This window comes from Malus sylvestris, chromosome 16 (assembly GCF_916048215.2).
Source record: "Malus sylvestris chromosome 16, drMalSylv7.2, whole genome shotgun sequence".
NCBI lineage: Eukaryota > Viridiplantae > Streptophyta > Magnoliopsida > Rosales > Rosaceae > Malus > Malus sylvestris.
In genome coordinates this window covers 39,089,768-39,102,750 of record NC_062275.1, presented here as the reverse complement: position 1 = coordinate 39,102,750, position 12,983 = coordinate 39,089,768, and the positions used below count along the sequence as shown (strand labels likewise).

Here is a 12,983-nt window from a genome sequence, read left to right as displayed (position 1 = left end):
GGATGACTTGAAGAGCACATCTGGCTATACTTTTACACTAGGGACTGGTGTATTCTCTTAGGCGTCTAAGAAGCAGAAATCAGTTGCACTATCAACAATGGAGGCTGAGTATGTGTCGGCTTCAATTGCAACTTCTCAAGCAATGTGGCTGAGAAGAATTATGCAAGACTTTGGTGAGAAACAAGAATCAGCAACTTCTATCCTTTGTGACAACAAGTCAGCTATTGCCATGAGCAAGAATCCTGTCTGTCAAGGAAAATCAAAACATATTGTTCTGAAGAATCACTACATCAGAGGTGCTGTGGAAGACAAGGAAGTGGATGTGGTTTACTACAAGACAGAAGATCAAGTTGCTGATATCTTCACCAAGGCATTACCAAAGGACAAATTCATCTACCTAAGAGATCTTTTGGGAGTGAAGTAGCAAAGCATTAAGAGGGAGTGTTAAAGTTAATCATTTGCTTTAAAGTTGATCCTTTTATGTAAAATGAAATGTTTTGGGTCTCTAATCTTTTGCCACATGTATGGCTGAGATCTTTTGTAAGAGGGCTGACAAATTGCCTTCTTAGCTGTCCCATTTGCTAAAATCAATATCAAAAAATATCTTTGTTAGAAAGAGCTCTCCGACCTCTGTTTCCCGTCTGTTCTCTGCCTTTGTTTCCTGTAGCAAGCTGTTGCTCATATTTGTCAAATATTGCTTCATCTTTCTAGTCTAATCCATGTGTTTAGTTTATTAAGATGATAGATTGTTTGAATATCAACACATAAGGTAAAGCGATCGGTGATAAACCTTGTGGGCACGACTTGGCAGAAGTAGCTTTTGCTTGTGTTGCGGAAGACGAAGGGCCAGATTTCTTAGAAATTATGGACACAATTTTCTGATACTGGGCATCAAATATAATTGGCATAATAACCTAAAAGTCATGAAAGGTTTGGGTTGGAATATTGATTTGATTTGTGAAAGGACGACCACTGTTGTCATTGTTCTGTGTGCGGCTGTAAACGGAATAGACAGCCATTGTTGTAGTGGTAAGGAACACAAGAAGCAAATGTTGCACTCACTCTCTATCAATCTCAACTTCATCAACGCTCTAGTCTCGTAGGGGCCTTCTTACCACCGACAACGACGGCTAATTTCTCGTTTATTCAACTCTAAGTTCCTAACACTCTCCTCAGATTTTCTCTTTGAATTTTTCATTTACTTTTTTTTTTTTTTGCTCTTTGCTATTTGTCATGGGAAACTCAATCTTGCTGCCTAAACCCTAAAAATAAAGGTCTATTTTGAAGAAATTCCAACCATTTTGTTACAAGTAGAATCATTGCTAATTTATTTTGACAGGTATTTAGTGACGAATCTTAAGCCTCGGACTTACAAGTCTAAGAGCCCCATGGCAACACCCAAATCAGCTGTCCAAGACCTCTCATCATCTTACACCCCATCCAAGCACCCACCAAATCTCTCTGCTGCTCCTCAATCCAGCCGCTCCTCCCACTCCGACCTTCATATCCTACACATTCCTAGCTATTCCAGCTGGTTCTCGTGGCACCAAATCCACCATTGCGTGGTTCGCTATCTCCCTGAGTTTTTTAATCATCCCTTACCTTCTAGAAACCCTAGGCTTTACAAGTTGTTCGTGGCTAGAATTTCCGTTGGGGATGTTTCCTAGCCGACGAGCACACAGCTCCCCGAGAGGTTGGTGCCGACTGATGCTTTCTGTCGGGCTCCTGCTTATTGGCCGGCTTGTCAGGCAAATCTTGTCGGGCAAGGCTGAAAGAGAAGGACAGGGTTAACTTTGAAAGGTGCCTTTGTAGGGCCTTAGGTGTAGGCCTTGAGGCTCACAATCAAGATTAATTGTTAGGTGTTCAGGCGTGCCACTGCCATCTTTAGCATGGCAGATGTAAAACAGATGTTGAGCTTTAATTGTATATATACCCGAGAGGCTGTTTTAGTTATGAAATGTGCCTTTGTGGGGCCTTAGGTGTAGGCCTTGAGGCTTCCCATCAATAACTAACCCAGTACTCGCACATATAATGTTTGTTTCATTGATTGTAGAAGTGTTATGACTATTATACTTGTAATTACCCGAGCCCGAATAGCAGAATGCATCCAAATAGGTGCCTTTGTAGGACCTTAGGTGTAGGCCTTGAGGCTTCCTTTCAGAATTACTTCTATACTCAAATGTTCTACGATAATCATAATATAACAGAAATAAAACTTAGGAAATCGGTCGATTACTTGCACCCCAAGTAACTTCGGACTTCTTGTTATCAAAGACTGTTGTGGATGGGTTAAGTCCACATAAGGTTCTTTTTTATGCCTTGAAACCAAGGACTTTTGAATGATCAATCTTACATGCCCGAGGTTTTAGAACTTAGATCTGATTTAAGTTGTGACTACATATTCCAATCGGATTCAAGCATTGAGGAGTCTTTTAATCATCAACTTGCTGGAACTAACTTGGATACAAATGGAAGTATACAACATATTACTAAACTTATGAATGAAAAGACCAAAAACCAAATAGGGTCGGGCAAGACTAGTTGTCTTGCAACTTCCTATCTTTGTGATTTATGGAGGAGCTTGAGAGCTTTAGAAAGAGGGTTGCGGAGGTGAGTTTATAGAAGGAAATCGATACTACAGTAGGATTTATACAAGGTAGCAGAGCTTTTACAAAGGCTTTGGGTGAGGGTTGATCCTGGAAGGGATGAAGTCTTGGGCTGACTACAGCTTTGTTGAAAGCATATCTGGCTTGAGTAGAGTTTGTGCTTGTATTTGTTTGTTTATTTGAGCGTCCTCATCTCTGATTTCTCTTTCTTCTTTTATAAACAGTTTGGCTTGGCCTCCTATAACTTTAATCTTGCCCGAATGCAGCTTAAAGGGCAATAACTCATCAACTTTTTACTTGTACTGCCACTGTAAAGTGCTTTTGGGCTGATTAGCTGGCTAGTCTACACCACTTGGTCTTTAGGTAGGTGAACAAGTGGTGCAAATGATCAACACCTAGTCATAAAAAAGCCCTTTTCTTCCTTCTGGGCTTTAGATGGGCTTCGGGCCCCCTTCCTCCTAGCCTTCTTGTTGGGCTGACTCCCTTTTAAGCCCAAAGTTCAAGTTTTAACCCAAACAGTGCCGCCTTCAATTAATATTCAGGCTGGAATTCCAGGCGCCAATATTGATTGAATAGCCGCATGCTTGTATACCTTCATCTCGGAACTTGTGTTTTCTAAATAGGACGAATGCAATCTTGCGTCTCTTACTCTTCTCATGACCTTTGAGCTATCCTCTGAGGTTTCTTTAAATTCAGGCCGAAATTGCTCCTGTCCAACCAACAGATCTTCTTCAGCCTTCTCCTTTATCTCCCTCAGACGTTCTGCCTTCTCAGTTTTATTCTAAAGCTGGAAAATGGGTTCTTCCGAATTCAATTGGGGTTTCCTAAAACTCCCTTTTCGTGAGAAAAAGGATTTTCATCAAATATCTACTATCTCCAACACCTTTGGTCAAACACCCCGTTATCTCCAACACCTTTGGTCAGGCGGTCTCATTCTGATAGCTTACCCTCCTACTCGTTGCTTTGATAAGTCGGGCTTCACCATCATACCTGACGACGGTTCGCATTGAGGGTCCTCTATCAAGCTCATCTTGGCCGCACAACTCGATCACCTGATCGAGTTCCATTCATGAAGATAACAAAAAATTGGTTGAGACACCACTGCATCCAAAAGGAACCATACATAGTACACTGAGGCAGAATATGATGTAAACTTCACCAATTTGTTGAAATGAATAAAACATTATTTCATCAATTTATCTTTCTGTCTTCTTGAATGATTGATGAACAAACACGGTACTTTGACATCCTGAAGCCTACTTTATCTTGCATCCTCTTCAATATAACAGTCTTTAACATCCCATACTGTAGGACAATATCTTTTTAAGAATTTGACATTAATGGGATGCCTCTGCCAATTTCCTTCGAGGTCTGCCAAGTAGTATCCTCCCTTGTCTAATACTCGACTAATCATAAAAGGAACTTCCTATGTCGGGCTCCATTTTCCAAAGCCCCTAAGCTGAGCCCCTAGAAGGATGACTGTCTTCCACAATAAATCTCCTTCCTTGAAAGACTTTATCTTTACCTTTTTGTTATAAGCTCGGGCAACAGCTCGCTTTCCATCCTGAATCTGGTTCAACGCTTCAATTTGGGCTACATCTAAGTCTTCAATCCCTTGACACATGGCCTCGATGTACTCCTCACTGTGTAACCCAAATTGATTTTGAATTCTGACAGAACTCACGTTGATCTCCATAAGAAGCACTGCATCCTGCCTGAAAGTTAAAGCATAAGGAGCTGTCCCTGTTCCTGCCCTCTTAGAGGTTCGGTATGCCCACAGAGTGAAGGAATTATTTTGAAAAACATGTTCATTTGAATAACATCTATAGCATGCAATTAACAAATTAAAGGCGGAATCATGCTTATATGCATTCAAAAACAAAACATTACCCATGAAATTCAAAGCCTAGTAGATTGGTGAACCAATAATCAACTCAAAACAAAGTGAGTTGAAATTAATACCTTTGTAGATTCCTCTTTGCATAAGCAAAGGCTAATCACCCAAAGAGATAGGGCCTTCATTCCTTGCTTCTTAGATCCATGGATTTGGATGGAAGAATAGGTTCTCCAAGTTCCCAAAATTGAGAACCTCTAAGTCTCTTCACCAAGGTTTGATTGTAGAAGAAATGAGTGACCTTGGAGTAGTAGGATTGCTAGATGTACCCTCCAAGGTGTTGGCCTCTTTAGAGAGAAAATGGAGAGACAATTCTCACCCATTTTCACCCAAAATAAACCCTTAATCACATTAATGAATATTTGGCTATAAAGTCCTTTATATAGTCACTTCTTTAAGTGACCTAAACAACCAAAACCCTAATTCATCACCATATGGCCGGCCACCTAAGGAATTTTGGGCTTTTGGGCTTTAATGAATCTTTATTCATTAAATTGTCATACAACTTAAGTTAATGGGCTTGACGTTCGAAGCCCATTGGGCCTTAAGGTCCAAAACTATCCCGAGGTCTTTAACGAACTTATTCGTTTGATTAATTAACATATTAATTAATCCTTGCCATAAATAAATGATTAAACCATTTAATCATTCTTACTCATTTCCGTTTAATCTTCAATCTCCACCTTTTATGGTGTGCGATCCATTAGGTTCCTTTTAGCGAGGCAGTGGGCGATTAAAACAATTTTACATCGATTGTGAATTGAAACAATTTTCAATTCTCCCTTTAGTGGTTATACACGTATAGGGCTTCCACAAACCATGGTTGACGCCTAGCAGCATGTCATGGTTACCCAAGCTAATCAGAAGAGGTTAGAGAACCTATTCAGTTCGGGATTACAAATGCAATACGGTCCTTCTCTAATCTAATACTCTTGACCACATTGTTTGGTATGATAGTTTATTTACTCATGTCTACTATCCAATGTGAATCGTTTGCTTATATGATTTCCTTGAATGTGATTTGGAACGCATTCCCCAATCTCATTCATACTCTGGCCAGAGATTCCAAATCATATCATAGAGTATTCTCCCTCAACTGTTTGAAGGTTAGAGATCCCTTGTTGCGCATTTACTTGTCTCCATAGCTAAGTGGCTTAACCCCAACGATGCCGTGACACCCCTAGGGGGTGAATTAGACATAATCAAAGATTAAGGACTTAACCACAAGACAACTGTGATGCCTCAGGTCAAAGGACTACTTTGCATTATCCCAACCATGAGTTCTCATGTGACATGGAATATAAGAACTCTTCGTTGATCACGTTCAGTGAACTCATTCTCTTATTGAGCACCTACGTACTTGTCTTGATGTCACACACACCAATGACTCGAGACTAGTCACTCTCCCTGAGAGAAGACACAGTACGTACTGATCTTAACGGACTGTCAATGCCCAATTGGTAATCCTATGATCAGGAACATTTAGGATGTGTCTACGAAAGAATGGTCTCATTAATCTAACTTCATTAGATTGCATTCTCCCAATCACATATTCCTTGGACTTTATCGTTTAAGCATATAACATTTATATGAGACGGCTCAAACAATAATCTTTGCCCTTTATATGTTAAACTAGATTAGTTTAACATTTGAAATGTCCGTAAAGTATCATCATATGATTGGTTTTAGGGCACATTTCCAACAATCTCCCACTTGCACTAGAGCCAATCAGCATTGGTCATCAGTGATGATACCTCTTCTGTAGTCATTTCATAAATGGCTGAGTAGTAGGCCTAGTCAATGGATATCTATATGTGTTATCCACAGAAGCAACCTTGAGAATAACGACGTCACCATTATACATGATTCTCAATCATGTGGTTCAGTCTCTCATTTGTGTTCGGATCTTGATGAGACCTTGATTCCCAGGCTTGAGCTATCGCCCCATTAGTGTCATACACTTTCTGGTTGGAATCGAATAGAGAGTTCATAAATGAACTTTCCCATCCAAACAACATTGTTGTAAACTTCTATATGGCAATATATCTTGCATTCATAATGGAACACACTAAAGTCATTACTTTAATGTTTCCATCCAAATATCTCTTTAGTCATAATAAAGAGATATTTGTTTATCTCTTCATTCATAATGAAGAAACATCCAATGATGTATCAGATTCATAATCTAATACATTTACGCTTCCATTACGTTACTCTAATTCTTCCTCATTCTTTGAGGAATCTATCCTTAAGTATTTCTTAAATACTTAAGGACTCACTTGACAGTTGCCACGGTTCTGATCCTGGGCTTGCACTGATATCGTCTTGTACCGTTCTAGGTACAACTCATATCAATGTTTTTCATACAATATGAAATACATAAATCACCTTTCTGCTTATGCATAAAGGATTCAATTTACGCATTATTTCTATGGGAGTCAAAGGGTACGTTCCCTTTGAGAAGGGCAACTTGCTAGTCTCACTAGAATCGTCCTTCTTATTGAAGTTTATCATCATATGAGAAACTTCCTAGCATCCATTGTCTATTATTAGGGATTTGATATAATCCAATTATATCATGAAATATATCATTTATAGATTTCCATCCCATGTATATAGACTATATCTCCCATATACATTCTATCTTCATATATGTATTAAAGTCATAACTTTAACGAAGAAGTATTCTTTTCATTTCCAAAATTAATATATCATATATATACTTAAATTTTAGGAACATGATTAACTCCCACTAATTTTTTTGTAAAACTCGTAAACAAAAGATTTATTTACATCTTGATGAGAAATCAAACGATTTGAACCTTTTTCCTCATAAAATGCAAATAGCTCCCACTAACTTGCTAAGATCCATGATGGATGGATCTCTACAACTTACATGTCTTGTGATTTATAGTTTTGGACATATATTATCAAGACTATCTTAATAATGGTTTCGGAAACCCATATTATGTCAAAACATTGAATCACCATTTTAGTTGTAGCTTAGCAATCTTCGAATTAATTGAAACTAAGACTACGTCAAAAATGGTTTCTTAAAGTCAACCATTCTCTTTGATTGTAGTCACCTTAAGCTACCAATTAGCTTTGAAGGTTTCATTATTTCGAGTCAAATGGTACTTTACCATTTCCTTGAGTATATATCGTATATGCACTCAATGTAGTCATAAGGATTTTATCGACTACCTTGGAGCTTGTGGTATAGGAACTAGGTTGTTATATTTGTTGATTACTATCTTGTCTCTCAAAGAACCCATTCTTTGAGTTCTATCTCTCGTTCATTTTCTTTTAGGCAAATCACATTGTAGAATTACAATGAACTACCCAACAAAACAACATTTGTTAGTTGGTTTATAGAAGCGATATCCAAAAGTTATTTTAAGGATATCCTACAAGATTGTTATCAAACAAATATTGCTTATTAGCACACAACCCCAAATCTTTAACATGCTTAAGATTTGTCTTTCTTTTCCAACTACATCTTATGGAGTCATGAAAATATTGGAAGATCTTCTCATTGACAATCATATTGTTTTAGAAGTATATATCCTATATATGGGTAATAGATAACATTTAACGAACTAAATCTTATTCAAGTTCGTTCTTCTCCTAATGGAGAAATACATTATCTTATGATGCTATTTTCCTTGATATCTTTCAAGGAAACTTATCTAAAGTGTTACCTTTCCTTGGATCAAATCTAAGGAGGTAAATACTTTAGATGTCTTACTCATCAACTTACATTACTTGAATTCTTTGAAACATTTTACAAAGTATTCGGACTTGTGTTTATTCAAAATAAACTATAGTCCAACCGAGAGTGATCTTCGGTGAATTTTATTCAACATGAGTAATATTATGTTTGTGGACAAGTGCCACTAACATTTAAGTGAATTAACCTCAACAACTTTGTGATTCTTTCTTCTTTCAAAAAGAATAAAGATTCGAACATTTCGCCTCTATACAATTTTAACAAGAAGGTATTGGATCCGGATCTAACGATCCAAAGCATCCTTGTTTCACCAACTCGTAACTTATGTTTTAGAGGTATCACAATTTAGCTGGGATTAGTCACTACCTTGCAACCTTTTGGGTTTTAAGCATCATTATATTCTAAACAGTTAACACTACCATATCATCTCTACTATAGAGACAATCAATTAGATTACTATAATCCAATTTCTTTGGTAGTTCATATGAGGAAGTAAGTACTATCTGCTTTCGCAGAGATCTATATCTTATTCACGTTCTGTATGTGAAGCACCTTTTCTTCTCTCATATATCTTCTACATCTTATTAGTCACACTTTTACAACCATTTGTAAAATATAGTTACTAATACGGAATCATACATTCAAGTAGAAGAACCAACTGTTTTGAACTTTTCAAGAACATTTTACAACACCTTCGAAAGGTGTGTTCTTGACACTTGCAAGACATTTCTTGCAAATACCCCTTCCAATGTCCATCCTTTCATAAAGAAAGTTTGTTCCCTTGGAGTTATTTATCTTCTTTATTTGAGTTTCACCTTTGACTACATTAGTCATGGTCCCTAAACTCCCACTATCTCTCTTGAAACCTTTTTCAATTGTGTTATACACATCAAACAATTTGGAGAGTATGTGGTTATTGTTCACTACATAGTTTACCATAAACTTAGTGAACCATTAGGATAGGGGAAACAAAGGTGAAGTCCTTGCCTAGTTTCCGTCTCGTTAAGTGGTTTAACACTTCAACACTCAATGATTCAAAATCATCATAAGTCCATGTTAATGGACTATTTTTGTCAACCAACCATTATGTTCTAAACATAATTACAAACTTTCAAGAGTTGTACAAGGCAACTCTCATTTCTTCATACAACAATTTGCAAGTGAAGAATCATGGCACATTAAGTGTCCATGCCTTTGTGCTTTCTTCTCAAGTTCTTTGTTCATTTAACAAAGAAACAAGCACTAAGTGTTTGCATTGACTAAGGGTTGTTCAAAGCAACTCCTATTTCTTCATACAACAATTTGTAATTGAAGAATTATGACATTAAAAGTGTTGTCCTCTTTATGATAGACCTTTTTCTAACATATTCTTCTAATGATACATTATCAATAGGAAGATTGTGAGGATGAGACTACTTAGGTACATTTACAAGCCATTAAAGACAATCTATGGTTTTGTAGTACCAAGTCCGTAAACTAAACGTTCGGCTTTTATTTGTCAAGTGTTGGATAGCGTTTGCAAATATATTGGTAAACAAATACATAACGTATATAAATTGATTGATTTTAAGCCATTTGATTCGGGTCTTTAAATCAAATAGCATCACCCACTATTTTTGGAAAATTCCATATCCCTCATTGGAATTCGAGAGTTTTGGATGAAACTCTTAGTAGGTTATGGGAGGCTCACTATTACCAAGCCCACCTCACAATGATATGATATTGGCTAGCATTAATAATAATGAGAGAGTACACTTACTCATTTGCAACTAATGCAAGTACCCATCTTATTTAGCCTCTAGAGAATGTCACCTCACAATGATATGATGTTGGTTCCATTGCACTTAGTTAAGTCATTCCCACCATGCTTAGTTTGTGAAGGGGTTCAAGAATAGCCTCACGATGATACGATGTCGGCTATCCTCGTTGCCTACACTAACCTCATCATATGTTTATGGATTCCTCCTGAGTATAAGCATGCACTTTGTACTCCCCCATGATAGGGTGAAGCCGGTGTACAAGTCATAAACGATTGGAGCCACCACGGTGGAAGGCCTACAAAAGAGTGTTCTAAGCACTCTCACGCTTATCAACTTAATAATGGTTTGGTTGAGGGTTTTAGGTCTCATCACATACAAATATACATTTTAATCTCTATTAAAACAATTTTGGTCCTATTACAACTATTGGTCCATTGGATTGTTTTAGTTGTATATAATACTCCCACTATGCTTATAAAATGGTTTTTAAAGCAAGAGTATATGATACTACTAACATAACCTTTGCATTCATTTAATGGACTATATAGTTGCCTTAGGGCATTAGGATGACTATGAACCTTTGTTTAGATTCAACACGAGCCTTGTGTTGAATCTCGGTCTAGGGATGGAGATTGATTTTAGTTACGCGTTTAATCACATTAAGGCGTGTTGTCTTAGGGGCGTTGGACCCAATTACTTCATTTTCATGCATATCATATAAAGCAAGAAAGAAATACTTCAAAGTAAAGGATGAGCTTATGCTCATTACAACATTTGCATAAAACAAATTACTTTAAAATTAAAGAAGGACTTATGCCCTTTTACAACATTTGATTAAATCAAATTACAACCAAAATCTAATCTACACATTCCCATGGTTCAAACAAATTTGAAACGCCTTTCACATAGCTCAATTATATTAGGCTTAGGTTCATAATCATCCTTTAATTAATTAACGCTTTAACTAATTAATTGAATGCAACATTTTCATTTGGTTTTTGTATCCATAAAATTGATTTAAGTGGAGCTAAACAAAATGAAAATCCAATTCTCATTTAAAGAGACAAAACAATTTTGTTCTCATCCTATTTGGGCCATCATGCAATAACCACAACTTTTTGGGCCATATTGCGAAAACATAAACTTTTGGGGTCACTTTGTAAAAACACAAAAGTCACTACTTCATGTAAATACAACTAGAACCCAAAATTTAAATAAATTCAAAAACTTCATTAAAGGAGCAAAACAATTTGTCCTTTAGCGTTTTTAGGCCTTAACGTCAAAACGTAAACTTTCGGGTCAAAGTACAAATACACAAAAGTATCAAAACTTTATGTAATTGCATAAAAGCCCCAAAAATACCCTATTTTATTAGGGTGGCCGGTTTTTAGGGATAAAAATGAGTGGTGGGTGTTTTGATTTATTAGTTTTGTCAAAAACAATCAAGTAGTGCTTTCACCTTTCATAAAATTAATATATGTTTTGATGATTGATGTTTCCATCATCATTTATACAAATATTTAACACTTTAAATACTTTCATAAAATTAATATATGTTTTGATGATTGATGTTTCCATCATCATTTATTCAAATATTTAACACTTTAAATACTTTCATAAAATTAATATATGTTTTGATGATTGATGTTTCCATCATCATTTATTCAAATATTTAACACTTTAAATACATGATAAATCATTTGAAAAACATATAACATAAACTTTATGAAATATTCAAAACTTTGAATCAAAACACAAAACCTTTTTGTTCTTGGCAAGAACATCAAGAACAATGAAGAACATCCATGAAAACCCATAAGAGCTCCATGAATGTTTTCAAGCCATAAAACTCAAATTTTCATCATTCAAAATGAGGCTAACATCCTAGGGTACTTAGGGGTTCCAAAAGTCACCTTAAAACCATTTTAACAAGACAAACATGAACCCAAAAAATCACCCTTTGGATTTGGCCGAAAATTCCCAAAATCATGGCACCAAATTTTAGCTCCAATATTCATCCTCATATGAACTACATCTACAACATTTGAGATGGCAAATTTTCCAACAAAATTTACTTTCAAAGAAGCAAGAATAAAGCTTGTAACAATTACAACTTTTAAATCACAAACTTATGAACTACAAAACCCAAAAGGATTCACCAACTACTAGACCTAGGCTCTGATACCACTTGAAGGATTTATTTTGAAAAACATGTTCATTTGAGCAACATCATATAGCATGCAATTAACAATTAAAGGCGGAATCATGCTTGCATGCACTCAAAAACAAAACATTACCATGAAATTCAAAGCCTAGTAGATTGGTGAACCAATAATCAACTCAAAACAAAGTGAGTTGAAATTAATACCTTTGTAGATTCCTCTTTGCATAAGCAAAGGCTAATCACCCAAAGAGATAGGGCCTTCATTCCTTGCTTCTTAGATCCATGGATTTGGATGGAAGAATAGGTTCTCCAAGTTCCCAAAATTGAGAACCTCTAAGTCTCTTCACCAAGGTTTGATTGTAGAAGAAATGAGTGACCTTGGAGTAGTAGGATTGCTAGATGTACCCTCCAAGGTGTTGGCCTCTTTAGAGAGAAAATGGAGAGACAATTCTCACCCATTTTCACCCAAAATAAACCCTTAATCACATTAATGAATATTTGGCTATAAAGTCCTTTATATAGTCACTTCTTTAAGTGACCTAAACAACCAAAACCCTAATTCATCACCATATGGCCGGCCACCTAAGGAATTTTGGGCTTTTGGGCTTTAATGAATCTTTATTCATTAAATTGTCATACAACTTAAGTTAATGGGCTTGACGTTCGAAGCCCATTGGGCCTTAAGGTCCAAAACTATCCCGAGGTCTTTAACGAACTTATTCGTTTGATTAATTAACATATTAATTAATCCTTGCCATAAATAAATGATTAAACCATTTAATCATTCTTACTCATTTCCGTTTAATCTTCAATCTCCACCTTTTATGGT

General features: G+C 36.4%; 1 pseudogene; it reads left to right on the top strand.

Annotated features, from left to right (window-relative positions):
- The first annotated feature begins 1,388 nt into the window (after positions 1-1,388).
- Positions 1,389-12,983, top strand: part of LOC126607190 (SWI/SNF complex subunit SWI3B-like) — a 49,527-nt pseudogene continuing 37,932 nt past the window's right edge.